Source organism: Bombus fervidus, chromosome 6 (assembly GCF_041682495.2).
Source record: "Bombus fervidus isolate BK054 chromosome 6, iyBomFerv1, whole genome shotgun sequence".
In the NCBI taxonomy this organism is placed as follows: domain Eukaryota; kingdom Metazoa; phylum Arthropoda; class Insecta; order Hymenoptera; family Apidae; genus Bombus; species Bombus fervidus.
Window position 1 is genome coordinate 5,519,870 of NC_091522.1, and position 16,675 is coordinate 5,536,544.

The 16,675-nt window shown below is 34.1% G+C and overlaps 1 protein-coding gene across 4 annotated transcripts in view; it reads right to left on the reverse strand.

The window, feature by feature from the left end:
- Positions 1 to 16,675, reverse strand: part of LOC139988528 (uncharacterized) — a 315,648-nt gene that overhangs the window by 216,996 nt on the left and 81,977 nt on the right. The gene's annotated exons all lie outside the window — the stretch shown is intronic.

Consider the following 16,675-nt stretch of genomic DNA (forward strand, 5'->3'; position numbering starts at 1 on the left):
GGTTTCCTTCTGCTGGTTAGCGGATTCGGTTGAGACATCGGATGGATTAGAAAAGTTTCAGCAATTAGTGATTGCAATCATGTTAATTGGGGCACGTGAGCGCCGATAATGAATTTTGGTGATTGTTAAAGTGACTGGATTTACAGCGCGTCAAACAAAGTTGTTTTTTTATGATTAATTAAAACTACTTCATTAATCTCATTGTGTTTAGCGATTTATTTTGACTGTTTATTGGAATTCCTTAACGAATACAGTAAATTTAGACGTTTTGTTAACAAAATATTGTTTCTCGTATCAGGAATGCACGTATACTTTATTCTTAACCACTGTGTATTTGATATTAATATAAATATATTAGGTTGGCACTGTTGAAAATTCTATTTGAAAATAACACAAGCTTTTATCTCAATCTAGGTGATATTATTTATTTCAATATACCTTACTCATTACCCTCTTTCCTTTCTTGATTTGATTTTCAATTTCTATTGAAGCTTTCAAGCATCATGTCACAGAAAATATCAATTGACAAAAAATATAACATGATCAATAAATATTTTACATACAGTGTTAAGGCTTACCGATAACGCATTTTATATGAATATTGCATCCATGAATAATAATCAGAGCCTCTTACCTGAAACAGAAAATACAACATATTATTAACAAATATTTAAATTGTTAAAAATTAAAAAAACGAATAAATAATTTTGTCTTCCAGTTACATTTAAATACCAATTAAATTATTATAAGAGTTTATGACGAAATTCTTTGAAATTTGACAATATTATATTTAAACAATAAATAGACGTGACCATAATGAAAAAGAGGTAAAAAAAGTGTCCGAAAAACGAGCCATTTAATTGTATTGTTTATTCAGAGTCAATTACAAAAATGGTAACGAGAAGGTATATTTATAGGTTTGGAATCTTCGTGGATCTCGTGGATGGCAAGTCTTTCAGGGAATGTGGGTAACGAATTCAAAAAGGACGACGAGTAGTAAAATTGGAGGTTTCGTTGCCTCGTCACATTCGAGGCAAAAGTTCCAACGTAAGAATCCTCGTGAGATCAGCTACGAAACGCGTCCTGATCCGAAGGAAATTCGTTCCGTCTTCTGGAAATCACTTTCTGACGAACGAACTTCTGCTTCACGATAGACGAAGATCACTGAGAAAGGAAGTGATGCGTTCATTCGTGATAATTTTCTTTTCATTCTCTTACGGTTGAAGAAGTTATTAGGGAGGTTTATATTTGAGCCTATTAAAAATCAATTTCATCAACTCTAGTTATAGTATCTTTTTATTTGTTAATCTACGAGTAAAGGAAGTATAAATCTTTTTAGTAATTCAGGGTTAAAGTTCGTTCCGTGCTAACAATTTGTACAGAGTAATCAAACGATAACGATTCTTTAAACCCCATCGATAAAACTATCCAAATAAGAAGTGAAAAATTTTATGTCGCATATCTAGATCACAGGTCTCTTTTACTACCTGCCGATTGACTTCGAACGTTACGAAGTCGTTGTAAAACTGACACTCCTCTCCCACGTTTAATAAATCCTCGAATTTATGTGTACGTACTAACAACCACGGTTCAACGAATTCTTTCTCGGTGATTCTAATTTTCTTAGAATAAATAGAATCCGCTTTCATCTTATGATTACAACTTTCCTCAAATTACTAGAAGGAAAAAAGATGGTAGCTTTAAAAATGTCATTTCTCAATCATCCAGATCTTCAAATACGAAATTTTGCTGTAAACCTACAAAATTTCTGAAGATGCACGAGTCAATTACAGGAAAAGCTGATACTGAAAGAGAAGAATATTAACGAATATTACAAAATTTGACAATAAAAAGTTATGAAGAAGTTCTCTAATTCTCTGAAAGATTTCTCAAATTATCTAATACTGTCAGATTTACAGAATTGACAGTGTGCAGTGCAATTCGAATGCAGTAATTTATTTACAAACTGTCGCCGGTAACGAAAGCAACCGTACAAACGAATCGAATATTCGGCTGTACGCCGAACAGGCCGCGCCCGTCGGCCGCATCCCCTCATTTCCCAGCTATTGTTCGTCCCGGACTTTTTTCAACGTTTTCGTTTATTAGCGTCGACGCGTATCGCGAAATGAATGGCTGCAATTTTCGAACGCGAAATCGAAAATTCGCGCGTGCCTGGAGATTGATCACGGCAAATTCGAATAAAACCGGTTGCTGGTACGTTGCCGGAAAATCGTGCAAAATAAAAATTGCCAGACCTCGAGAGCCGAATGCTACGTTAAATGTTCGTTTCAGCCCTCCTTCCTTCTAGCTTCGGTTCGCGAGATATGCCTAGATTTTATCATTGTGTAAATATATTGATTCGTCTAAATAATTCCACTTCGTGCCTCTGTAAACCGCTACTGGAAACCCCGATATTGTTTTACCCACTTTTAGCTGATAATTTCTCATTACTATAATATTACATGACAATATTAATTCTTAATTCAATTTATTGAAATTATTAGAGAGGTCGGATATTGTATGAAAGTTTCTGGAATTTATGAAAATATATTGTGGTTTAAATATCATTTATTATACATATTTAATAAGTACTTGTAATAATTATACTTATAATAATTACACTTGTAGTGATTAACTGGCATTAATGTGTATATTTTGATAAAAGTTACATATTTTTGCAAATTTTTCGAACAATTTCATACCGGACAGATATCATACTGTACATCATGTAGTTAGAACTAAAAAATATGGCGGGAGAAACTCATTCTGGATATTAGTTGTAATATATGTGCACATATTTCGGTTTTTATTAGAATTTCATTCAACGCATTCAACAATTTTTGTTAAATACGATCGTGTACAACAACGTAATCTCCGATATTAGAGAAATTAAAATTCTATCACTTTTGTGAAAACGATTTTATCGTGTTTACAAAAGGGCAACAACTAGCTTTCTTTGAATAAAAATATGTTTTTTTTTTCAGTAAAGCAATATCGAGCAATAACTTTTGTATGATTCATACAAAAAAATTTTCGCTTGTTACTTTATATAATTAAAAAATTTTTCAATAATATGAAAATCAAAAGATCTTTAAATTATCTCTGCCAGTCTTGCAAAGTAACCGGAAACATGTCTTTGTTCCGGCGAAAGTTCGACGTGACAAAAGCTCTGGCACACAAACAATAACACTAAAGTAACAGGCACCGATTGACATCGGGTGCCACTGACTTAATCCTTACAGGATCCCAGTCGAAACTACTTCGATGTAGCTGGCTGAGTTTTGGTCAAGTTGTGGCTTGGTCGCTCCTAAGTTTCCGATGCGGTGAGATGCAAATGTGTTAGTTGCATTCCAGCCGGAGTTTTCCTTGGAAACTTGAAACCAGTAAGCTCTACGTATCCATCGAGAATCTTGCCGCGGAAGTCTTTGCCCCGTTCCGAATGCCAGAATACGAAACTTTGGTCGTATCGATCGACTAACAAGTCGATTATAAATTGAACGATTATTCCACATACTCATGATGCAAATACGCTTCTAGATATATAGATATATAGTTCACGCGAAATACAATGTTTTCATTTTTTAAATAGTCGTCGAATGAAATTACTATAAACTAAGATGAGGTATTTCAATTTGAATAATCTGTGAATAATTTCGAATAATTTCACATCGAATTCCTGTAACTTCTGTTGTAGTTGCAGATTTTGTTTATTTGTAAATTTTATTTTAGTTTTGCTTCTTTATTTTATATCCTTATTATGATTTTAGATTTTCATGAAATTTTTAAATTCAGACGTGAACGGAATTTCTAGAACTATTAGTAAATTTTTGCGAAAATTTGATTATATGCATTTGAATGTTCGCAGGATAAGTTACAGGAGCAACATGAGTACAGAATACCTATAAGTATCAATACTTTATAACTTTGTTACGCAACAAGCATAAAACTGATTCATCATAAACTTTACTGATTTCCAACAAACAGAATAGCAATTATCTTCCTTAATTAATCAATTTGAAATCAATTAATTAAAAACAGAAGAACTACTTGATAAATAGAAACATATTTTATTGTAAACGTATCATCATTTTGCACGACAAAATTTGCGCACTTATTGTTATGAATTTTATTTGATTCCAAGAAACGAATTATCAATTTCGTTGATTAATAAACAATCTACGATTACATAAGAAAGTAAAATTACAGGTGGATTTCATTTCTCCATTTCCTTTTTAATGAATGCGTATGTACGATTGCCTACGATGATCATCGATAAGTCTTCCATGTTTATTGCGAACATCATCGATCGTGAAACATCAAGCCACTACTCCGTTTTCCTTTCAGTGTCAAGAAATAAACGCGCATATCCGACCAACAATGGGAACATAATTCACGAGAGACGATCAAACTCGAATATAACCGATGTATTGTTGCAGACTGACTTCCTCGCTCTCGTTTGGTATTGTGTAAATATTCATGAAAGCCCGACTCCATTGTTGGTAACTAATGAGGGAAACATCGCGTACGACGGGAAAAAACAAAAAAGAGATAGAGTGGAGGAATAGGATCGAACGAATGTTGACGTGTAACAGCCTTTGTCACGATCTCGAGTTAATTCTTTTTCATCACTCCGTTCATATATTTTATTGCATTTATTGTAGGTATATATATATGGAAAATAATACCTTTAAAGTGTTATTTTGTTGAAGCATTAGTTCCTAATTTGTTCTAAATTTTGCTGAATTAGTGTATTATCTTATCTTTAATTTCGGTATTTTTATCATCTATTTATTTAACTTTTTCTAAGTTACAAAAAATATTAAGTATTTTAAATGAATAATTATTGAGTGAAATATTTATTAAGGTATACGGTAAAACTAAAATAATACCATGCATCCTTAAATTTATTTACAAAATTAGAACATTTTTAACTAGTATGATTAATTATAAAATGTTTGTACAGTATTGTATATTTATTTGAATTTAACAGACATTACGCACTACTTTATGAGTTCCTAAGGAATAGCCTTTCTCATTTTCTGCGAAAATATTACAAATTCTTTGCTAAGAGTTAACTATTGTTGAATTCTTCCACTCAAACTTTTAATACTAGGGCAGAAAATTCCGGCGAATGGGTTAAAAAACCGACATGGTTCTTTATTGCATAATAGAACGGATAATAGATATCCTATGGCTGTCCGGAAAGTTCGTGCCGATATCCGGTATGTGGCATTAGGACAGGTCTGAATATATTAGAATAATTGAAAACAAATGACATATGCAGATATTTTAAAAAGTGATAACTTAGATATCTTTGAAAAAAAGTTTCGTTAAGATACGTAAATTTTCGTTAGTTTTATACGCTTTTAAATATAGAAGAAAACAAAGTACATAACAGGCATTTAATGGTTTTCTTTTATCGGAAAGGCAAAAATGCCACACAAGCAGAAACAAAATATGCGTTGCGACGGTGCTATGGCTAAAAGAACTGTGCAAAAGTGGTTTGCTAGGTTTAAAACTGGTGATTTCAACCTTGAAGATCAAGAACGCCCGGCTCCATCGCTGATGAAAATCAGATCAAAACACTGATCGAGAATAACCCACGCTATACGACACGTGAATTAGCAGAAATGTAAAAAATATTAAATCCACCATCCACGAGCATTTTGTGAAGCTTGCCTATATAAACCGTTTTAATGTATGGGTTCCCCACGATATAACGGAAAACAATCTGATGCATCGCATTTCCATTTGTAATTTCAAATAATGATGGGGATGAAAAAAACCGGAAAGAATTTTCCGAACAACCAATATTGCTTCGAGGTTGTTAAATGGAAAACCATTTATCATTGTATCACTGGATACGTCTGGCTTTCGTTATCTGTTCTGTAGTGAAATAAAAGAAATCTTCAGAAGGTTGAATAGTGGCTCGTATAACCTTGCGAAAAAACAAAGCCATACGAAAGAGGAACACGAGAGGAAAGCATAGGAGAAAGGAAACGAAATCTCTTGAAATAGAACGAATCAAGCCAAGTGGAATGTCTAGCTTTCGAAATAGTAGACGATAGGCGAGTATCGTGAACTGCTTGGAAATCCCTTTAAAGTTTTCTCCTCATTTCTTTTTTTTCTTTTTTTTTTCTTTCTTAAATACATGATCGCTCGTTTCCCCTTCAGAGAGTTAATAAAATTATCGAATAACGCCATGCAAAGGTTTAGGCTGTGAAAATGTGAGTCTTCTGCCCCTTTGAATTCGCTGCCTTTTCAACTTGACGCGATGTCTTTGACATGGAAGGATGCGAGAAAAACATTTTCGTGACAGGAAGAAGGTCTTTTATTTCGAAATCGTGTGATGTTTTAGATGCTTCTAAATATTTTCGAAAATTTTTGGAATATTAAATATAAAAATTATTCTTTGCGTTTTATTGCTGTCATAAAATTATTAAAATATTTGTGGCAGCATTAATTTCATCATTCCACGCTAACAAAAATCAGAAATACATAATGCTTCTATAAATCTGTTACAAAAATCGTATAAATCGTTCAGTATGTATAACTTCATAGATAAATTTGTAGAAAATATATCGTAAGATATTAAAAATTAATGCTGACAAATAAATTTTTATTTGAGTTTGTTTCAGCTCTCGCTGTAATTTAACTGGAAAAATGTTTCGATTGTCAATATTTTATGAGCAGGAAATATCGATATTTTCCCTACCATCTATCTTCAGTATCGAGTACAATTATCACGATAATGTACACAGATATACGATCTTGTGATTTATCAATGATCGAGGATAGCATAGTTGAGTATTACACACGCGAATCTAACGATTTTTCATTGAACAGCTCTTCTGTCTGTTGAAACTGAACTTCTCTATATTCCTGTGTTTACTTCCACCTATTCGATCCTTCAATTTCATATTCTTTCTCTATTTTCTGTTTTTCTTCTCTGTTGTACTGTTATTTATCTCTTCTGTGTCTTTCTCATTATTTACTGATATCCCATGTACTTCTTTTGTAGATAAATAATTCTTCAGACAATGTATTACAAGCTTAATTCATTAACTTTCTTGTATCTGACACTAGAACTATAATTTAGATTCAAATGGAATTATGCGATTGAAAGCATGACTTCGTTATGCGAATAGAATAAAAATACTTATAAAAGCTGAAATAAAATAAATTATTATAGCACCAAATTTATTTAACTGTAGTTACTCTGAACTTTTAAATTATTTCATTTTTTTAATCATTAACAATAACTCTAATCCTATTCATATTTTATATGAGATTATTCTTATTAAAACATATCTTCGTAATTAATCTCTTGCACGTATATCGAACCCTGTATCCTTTATTAAACATGATAATTAGAAACGCGTGTAATCGAGATCGAACATCAGCATAAACGATGGCCTTTCAATTTAGAATTGCTAATGTGTTAGTACTCATTTACGTATAACGTGTAGTAATTGTTTGGGGATAGTCTAAGTTACATATGAATATACAAATATATATTATTTTAAAAATTATTATTATATAGAGAGGAAATTCTAAAGTACCAGAGGAAGTTCCAAATTTTCCTTAAATATTGGGATTAAATTTTAAGACAAATGTAGGATTTATGGGAGATTTATAGTATCTATGAAAATGGAGTACCATTATCTCTAGCATTATTATGGATATTGGTGGATATGGTGGATATGGAGCAGTTAATTGGTATTTTGGTATCTGTATCGAGAAAGCGTGTATTAATCAGAAATTGAATAGAAGAAAAAAGGAGAAGGATGAGAAACATAACCAGTGTAGAATTTAAGGTGCAGTTATTTACGTGATACTCGGTGCTTCAAAGCTTAATATACAACGTAACGTATACTATGGCAGAATATATACCTATAGTGTAAACAAGAAGGTAACTAATAAAGTCTTGTAAAATAATATTTATTTCGGATAAGTACATTTAATTTTTAGGGCAGGATAAATAATTTCTATTTTGCATTCTCTTAAAAAAGAAGTTCTCCATTTGTTTTTTTATCTTTATTTATCTCTTGCCTTAAATTAACATTTAAATTAAAGTCTCTTGTTTTAGAGAATGAAAAAGAGCAAAATTAGTATATCAAAATAGATGAAACACATTTATATGAAAATATACAATATCTAAGATTTATTTATAAATGGACTGAAGTACCAGAGAAAGATTACTTCAAAAAGGAAGGAACATTACTTGAAACACTCGAACGTAGCTACATTTCATTATGACTACTCAAAGTCATACGAGCAGACACACAGCGAATGAGGAAAACCCTTTCAGTTTCGGTCTCAGTAACAAACTAATAATTCTCCTCGTTAACAACTCGATATTAAGCTTTCAGAAATTGCACGATGTCGTCGATGGTACTTCATATCATCAGCCTGATGTAACCGTCGAATGATGGGGGGAACGGTGAACTGTAATAATTCAACCTCTCACAGAGGATGATGGCGTTACTGCCATAAGCAAGGGTATGAATCAGAGCAAAAGAGTTAATTCTCCGGAAAAGTTTCTCAGTACCCGTGCGTCATCGAAATGGTTCAATGACCTTTAGGAGGAGAAAAGTGGTCATCGACAGGAACATAATAAAAAAGTTCGATCGTATCAGGCGTAACGAGTTTCCAAACAATCACTTTCCACTCAACTGGTGTTTAAAAACCAGCCTCAAATAGTCGAACATCGAAATGATACATTCTCATTTCCGATTGTTGTGTATGTGGAACCTAATTATATGTTATATCTATTTTACTTAAAATATTTAACGTTGATATTTATAATAATGTAATTCGATATTTGTTACGGCTAATCAAATATAGATTATACAAACTAAATAACATCTTTTGACTATACAATTAAACATTATTTCGTAAGTGAAACCGTTGAATCGTAAGTTTTCATAACAGTTTCATAAAAATTAGATTTTAGTTATGATATTAATTTTATAATATTTAATTGTAAACTAACGTTGATAATTATTATCATGGAAAATGATAGCAGAATGAGAATTAAATGATACAACCCAAACTTCTATGAATCGCTCATAATTCAACGATACCAATTAAGGATTGAATCGTAAATGATTGAAATCATGGTAGTCGAGTCTCGTTACGGTATCTGTTAATGAAATTTCAAAATGGTTCATACAATACGCATAAAAGTCATAAAATGTTTCTACAAGTAATAACTCACAATAAGGAAAATTTTCAAAACGTAAAGATAAATTCTTCAAGAAAACTCTTTTGTTTCTACAAATTCTGCGAATGCCAAATGTAACTCTTGTCAGAAGCAAGAAGATTAACGTATTCTCCAACATAAATCCACTTGGAATCGCGTGACTACCGCTAGCTACTTGGCCGTTTTGACGAACGAGATTCCTTCCACCACACCCAGTTTGCTTCTAATCATAACCTAATCTACCATTTAATCACTTGAACGAACTGGGATTCCGATACGCGAGATCGATACGCCATGATCCTCGACGCTTCAGCCACAATCCAATCTCCGGGTAAAGCGATGGAAGCGAAGGACGCTGCGAGATAGAAGACGAGAACCGGAAAAGCGTCAGATTTCACGGGACATCGGGGGTGGAAATTACCGTCGAGCCGTTTCAAGAGCCATAGCAGTGTAAATCCGTTGCGGCGTGGTAAATTAAAATCGCATTTTAATCGTCGTCAGATAACCAACGCTGGTAAAATCTCGTCGGGATTAAGGAACTCCTATTCGAAGCTCCAGAGCGAACAAGCTTTAACCGATTGCGACTTGAATTTCGCGACGGTTTTCAATTAGCGATCACGGTCTGACGTTTCGTAAAGAAACGAAATGGAGGAAGGATTAAGACTGGTAAATTGACAAAAATCTAGTTTCCAGTCCTTGAATGAGGTAAATTCAGAAACAGTTTGGTAAAATTAAGTTGAGTTGGAGGAACGGTTTGATTATCGTTAGATAGGGGCGGTTTATTGGAGCTGTATGTTGTGTAACTTGGAAGAATAGATTGGATGAACGAAAATGAGAGGATTTTTGGCGTCTTAAGAGCTAGCTTTTACGAGATGGACATCGGTCATAAAGCAGGATCGTTGAAGCTTCAGGTCGCTGGTATCGTGTCTGAATCAAATTTAGAGTCTTTTAATCTTTTGGCTACTAACGAGAATCTCGTAACAATTTTATGAAAATTACTTGTTCTGCCATTGTAAAAGAGGTAGGAAGACGTTCTAAAGAATCGTAATGAGGATATAATAAAGTACAGAAAAAGAAAGATACAAAAGACAGAATAAAATGTAGTATAATTAAAAGTAATTGTGAGAGTTAAAATCAACTTTGCAATCATTGTTTATTAGATACGTTTATTATTCCTTGAAACTGCCTCTAAACTTATAACATATTCTATTTATCATTAATATGCTATGTATTCGTTAATATTAATTTGGGTAGAAATTCTTGTGATATTTAATTATCGTAGAAATTACGGAAATTATAAACAGAGCATCAAGGCTGTAATTTATGGTTATTTCAGTGCAACTATTTATTCTATTAGAAGACAAAGTTTAGGATTAAACTTCTAATTTTTTGTACATATCGTTTTAACCATTCTATCGACTTTTTAAATATCAAACAACTTTCTCGTGTTTGCAAGTCATTAAACAAAGATTTGTCATTGTCTGTTTCCTTGGTGCCTGGAATTTCGTGGTTTTGCTCGCAATCTAGAAAAACTACAAGACATCAGAGAAAGAATTTTTAGACGATACTCGCTTCGTTGCTACTTTATTTCTGTCGTTTATATTCTTGGCATTTGTATTAGCACAAGGAATATTATCTTCTTGTGACAAAAGAAACATGGCACAGAAACGGGCATAAAATTGCTAAGTTACAACGTAAAATTTTTCAGAGAAGTAGTATTTTCAAAAATTTCATTCTAGAAATTTTTCTTGATATTAACGATACATTGTTACCTGGAATTATTACCAGAATTATTAAGGTAACAAACTTGGCATGGAGAAATTATACTATTACGTAAATAATATTTATGAAAACACCATAATTTAATATTGTAATACTATAAGTGAACAATTCGTTTGATACTAAAAGTCAATGAAATTAACAAAATTACAATGAAATTCTCAAACAACGCATATTTCAATTATTTTTTAAAAAACAATACCTCTGAAAATACCTGTTTCTACGAGAACTTCGTGGAGTTACAAAATTCCTAATAAATTAATGATTCACTGAAATCGTTATGAAATATCCAAGCCACGCGTATTCCAAATATTTTAAAAAACAATTCTCTAACAATTTCGACTTCCACGAAAACTTTGTACGGTTATGAAGCGTCAACTTTCATCAAGGAGTTCGTTTTATAAGTAGCGGAGAAATTCCGGATACAAAGAAGAGGGAAACACGACGAATACGAAATGAGTGTAGAAGGGTAAGTTGCGACAGAAGTTGAATGTAACGTTTGAGTAGTCGCTCTGGTAGAAGAGAGTCACTCGGCAACGGCGAGGGCGTTCTATTTTCAAGGATGGATTCGAATCGTCTCATCGTAGAGCAAAGTATACAGGGGCCGAATTTGCGATATTCGACTGGAGCTTGAAGTCGCTTCGAAAACTTCGTTTCGGACTTTTCGCATGCTTCGCGCGCTGTAAGCTCGTTCGCGAGGAACAAATAAAAGTTTTCGTCGCTTCATCTCGCCGACGTCGACGATTAAATTTCTTATTTGGCCTCCCGCGAACGAGTCGAAAGAGAATTCATTCCTCCAACGGCACTCGTCAAATTCGTTTAAGATCCTGGACTGTATGTCGCCGAACTAAGGAAATCGTTTATATCCTCTTTATGTAGCTGAAACTTTTCATCTTACTCAGCAGTTCTTGTTTTTCAACCCCTTGCTAGCAGATTCCGGATTATGAAAGATACGAGAAGAATGAGGATTTTGTCAGCGAATGGTTATGTTTAAATTCGGGTTTGCTAAGGAGGTTGAAATGTTTTATGAATTATTTATATATTTCGTTCCTATCTAGCTCCAATACAGTGTCATTATATGTATGTACAAGTCGAAGAAACGATTTATATGTATATGATAAAAAAATGACTCGACTTAAAAAAATGAATACAATTTTATCTTGCAGCTGTATTAAGAAACGAATGAAAATACATAGAATTTTAAGGTATTCTTAATAATTCTAATAATCTCATAATAATTCCTATTGGACTTTCCTTTGTAGTTGCGAGGGAGCAACGTTGACGAAAATAGAATCTTTGACTTAATTAAAAGAAAACATTGACTCAATAGAAACTGTAATTAGTTTTGCGATAAAATAAGATTTTGAGAAAAAAATAATTCAGCTTCCTTGCATTTAATTACTTGAGGAAGTAATAATGTTACGCCACGAGGCTCAGTATAGATCGTATTTCTAACCGTCGCTCGCGGTCCTCCAGCGTCGCAGACATATCCTCTTATCTGCCCGACGAAAAACATACAATGTATCGACGAGCGCAAAGTTGTCACCAAGCAGCGAGTTCTGGAACCGTCGATTTTGGACCGTTATTTTATTCTCACAAAGGAGTCGGCTTACGTGATCATCGGCACGAGCGATGGCGTGATCTGAGCGTAGTGGGGGTTGTCTCCCCGAAAGACAAAGAATCGGTCTAAGAACAATCAATCACATTTGAAAATTCTAACTGCACGCATCGAGAGCTCTGACGAATAAAGTCGCTTAGTCTAACGAATATCGAGAAATATCAAAAGTCGAGTCAAATTTCTGTAACGCATTAACTGTATTCATCGGGGAAATAATTTGTGACGCTCTTATTATTGTACAATTTATTGTTGAATATACACGCTATATTAACCTGTTAACACAGTGTTAAATTCATTGAACCACCCCTGTTATCTTAATCGAAACAAGGGGAACAACTATTTCGCGGCGTCGATTATACGAATCGTAGCGAGAATTTACGCCTCTCGCTGACGCGTTTTCCTCGCGACCGCGTATCTCCGCGAACGGTCGTAACAAATAATATACAGACAATTTTTGTGTTTCCGGGGAACCAGTTCATTTATAATGTAATCACGTCAGCATACACGGTTTAAGATAAAAAGTACTTTATTGCGAAGAAAATACAAGAAGTAAATCTAAACATGTCGTATTTACGCAAATTTATATTATTATGAATACAACTAAAGAATTAGAATTTGAATAGAAATTTATTTCGTACTCTAAATTATATAATGAGTATTTTACTTTGGATACTTTGTGCATTTTTGCGTACTACGTGCATTCTGTATATTTTAATGTACATATTTAAATTTTCTATGTTTTTATCTATATTGAAATTTTTGTTTCTTTAATTTTATTACTTTCTATTTCACACATTTTGGTTCATTGATCATTATCACTATACTTTAAAAATGTTTTATATTTATTTAACTCGAAAATGCTGCTATCCTGATGACTGAAAATAAGATTAACTTAATCCACTGTCACAACCACTTTTGCTAATCTTGATGATTTCCAGAGTAAGAAAAGAGTCGTTAAATTTTCCTAGGAAAAAATTTGCTAACGTTAATGGTAACAGCGCAAACAGATGAAGCTCGTTTAAGAGGCGCTCACTGTCGAGACATATTCCATCATTGTATGCCAGTTTATAAGACGAAGCTGCGCGCCCGAATCCATTCTCCGAAAGTGGAGCAGTTCTAGTCTAAGTTTCGTTGCAATTGCGCTATTAGGTTGAACTGCGCTGGGCCACGCAATTTTCCTTCGACGATCTCGTCATTCAAAGCATACTAATTTTCATAAAACTAGCGCACTTTACCTACGTTGTCGCCACGTTTGCGAAACGCAAGTTCCTTACGTTTCTCTCCTATTGCATTCCGTGCTCCAAGACGTCCGGGATTTTAGAAAATACTTTGCTATCGTACGAAATTGCATTTACACGTGTTCAATCTTCGGCCGTAACTTCGCGAGAAATATTGTTCAACAAGATTATAGGAATTGTTCGTTCTGCTTGAAACTTTTTGATTTCTGCCTGAGCAAATTTGTCCGAAATTCTATTCGTCGAACGAGAAATCAAAAAGAAGCGGTGAATTAGTAAAAATTAATGCTCGACGTTTGTGATTTTCTATCATTTTCACTTTAGGTATTTTAAGATGTATCTTGAGAAGAAATTATCTCTTTTCCTTTGAAACTAATTTAGAATAAAGTCTTTTATTTTTATTATAAATATGTATATTATTTAATTAATTATTTTTCGCAAGAATTTGAATAAAATATTGACAAAACAGTTTTAATACATTTTACTTGTTATTTCTTCGTGTATATTATTTATAATCGTACGTGTATCTTGTTATTGTAATATAAGTCCACACTTAATAAATCCAGCTATAAGATGGAAAAAATATCTTTCTTTCAGAGTTTATCAAATGTTTCGAATTTCTTCCAACTTTTATACCAAGTAGGGTCAACTACCATTAGTTCAATTCCAACTCCCCGAATTTTCAAAAAATATCTTTACGAGAAAGAAAATAAACACTAGAAACAATATCCATAACTAAGTTGGAGTTTTCGATTTGAAAACCGACAAGGAAGAAAAAGCAAAGACTATTCTTTCTCTTAAACGTTCCTCGTTCTAATATATTTCTTCTTGACCGATGGAAAATGAACGAGGAGTGGCACAAGAACCGCGAATTCGATAACAAGAACTGTTCCGTGCCACGAACAATTACGAACGTGAGCAAGATAACGGGTCAAAAAGTAGTTGAACCTGTTTGTTACCGAAAACCACACTATAGTTCTACTCCAGCTACCCTCGAGTTCTCTACGACTGCGATCCTCTGGCTGAGACGTTCTTGCGCGATTTATATCCACCTTGTTTCCGCCAGTCGAAGAGCAGCTCGACCGAGATCTGGTCTGTTTTCAATCTTATTTCGGTCTTTATGGAAACGTTGCTTCCTCTGATGCAATATCGTATAAAAATTTTCTAGACGCAGTTGGAAGCAAAGATTTTGCGAAGAAAAATATTTAAATCGATCCTTGCAATAGCAGGAGCTATGAAAGTCTTATTGCATATGAAAGCGTTATTTAATTTGTTATTAAAATTTCGTAATATATTATAATTTTATATTTTAGAATTCAAGGTAATTGGAAATACTGGTTGGTTATTTCTGATAGATTGATTACAATTATAACGATATTTTCTACGTAAAGAAAAAACGTTCTACGTAAAATAACTTGCTCTTGTCTTAGATATCCTTTGACTTAAATGCTATCAGCGACGAACAGTACCTTGTGTTACATATTTTATATAATATCTGCTTTGCATAGTATCTTCGGCATCCTGTACCTCTCTTCATATTTCAATTTTCCGTAAGTGGTACTTAAGGAACAATCATCGACGTGCTATACAGATATCGACACATTAGACAGTCATCGACACGTCGTTAACTTGAAGTTGCAAATCGTATCATTAGCAATCCCTAAGAGAGGCTTACAACGCATCGTCGCGACGTGATCGCGCGAATCGATTTCGAAAAAGTTGCGGTGATCAAGACGCAATTTTCACGAACGACTTCAAATATGATCCCATAATCTGATAAAAAAGGAGATTTTGAGGTAGAACGTAGGGCGAAAACAAAAGGACGTTTGAATCGGAAATTCGATTTATATAATCCGCGATTCGTGAGGACAGAACGTCGGTCATCTTAAAGGTTCGTCCACGAAGCGACTGGTATAATTCTCACGCGTTGGTTAATGATTCCGCCGTGGCGCGGCTCGCCGGAATAAAGCAAACGAACGTGGATCGATGAACGTGAGACGAATGCCGAAGGATCGTGTCGTTAGATGAAAACGTTTTCAACTTTTCCGTCACCAACTTCTCCTTTTTTTCTCTCTCGTGTTAGCCCCTTCTCTTCCTCTTGTTTTTCCACTCTTTGCTCGACTATGTGTCGTCTCTTCTGTTCTACTGTCGGGCTGTTCTCTCTCTTCCGTGCTTTGTTCATTTCTCTGTATTCGAGATGCTCTTCTCTCTCTCCTTTGCTTCCTTATTTCCTTCTCTCTTTCACTCTTTCTTCATTTGGTTCGTTCCCTTGGTCGTGACTCGCTTTTCTCCGTTGCCTGCAGCCCTATCAGTGCAGAGCAGTTCCTCTTCGCTTTTTGTCTATTTCTTCCTTTTCTCATCTTTCCTTTTTTTTCTTCTTCTTTTTCATAACGAACGGCATTACAGGTGATTCTGAAATATTTGCTCGAACGATTTGCAGCGTTCGAACACGATCGCGAAACGTTTCCGCGCTGATTAAGGGAACTGCCTTTGCAGCTGGCCGACTAACGAGATTCGCAAATACGTCGCTATTCTTTTTCCTTTTTCTCTTGTTTTAAATGAGCTTCTTTTTGCGTCCTTTCTTTCCATTCGTTTCCTTTTCCCTGGCTCCTTGCTCGTTTTTTTCGAATCGTTCTACCGTATCGCGAGTAAACGCGTATAATTAAAATCCCTCTGTGTTCCGCTAAATCCCGGCGTTCTCTTGTGTTTCCCGGAAAGTCGTTTCGACCTGATAACTTTAACAAACAACCGTTTTGAGAAGTGTTAAATGCCGCTGTATTTCGTTAAACTCACTTCCAAGGAAGATTCTTTATAGTTTATATTAATTTTCTCGGCTTC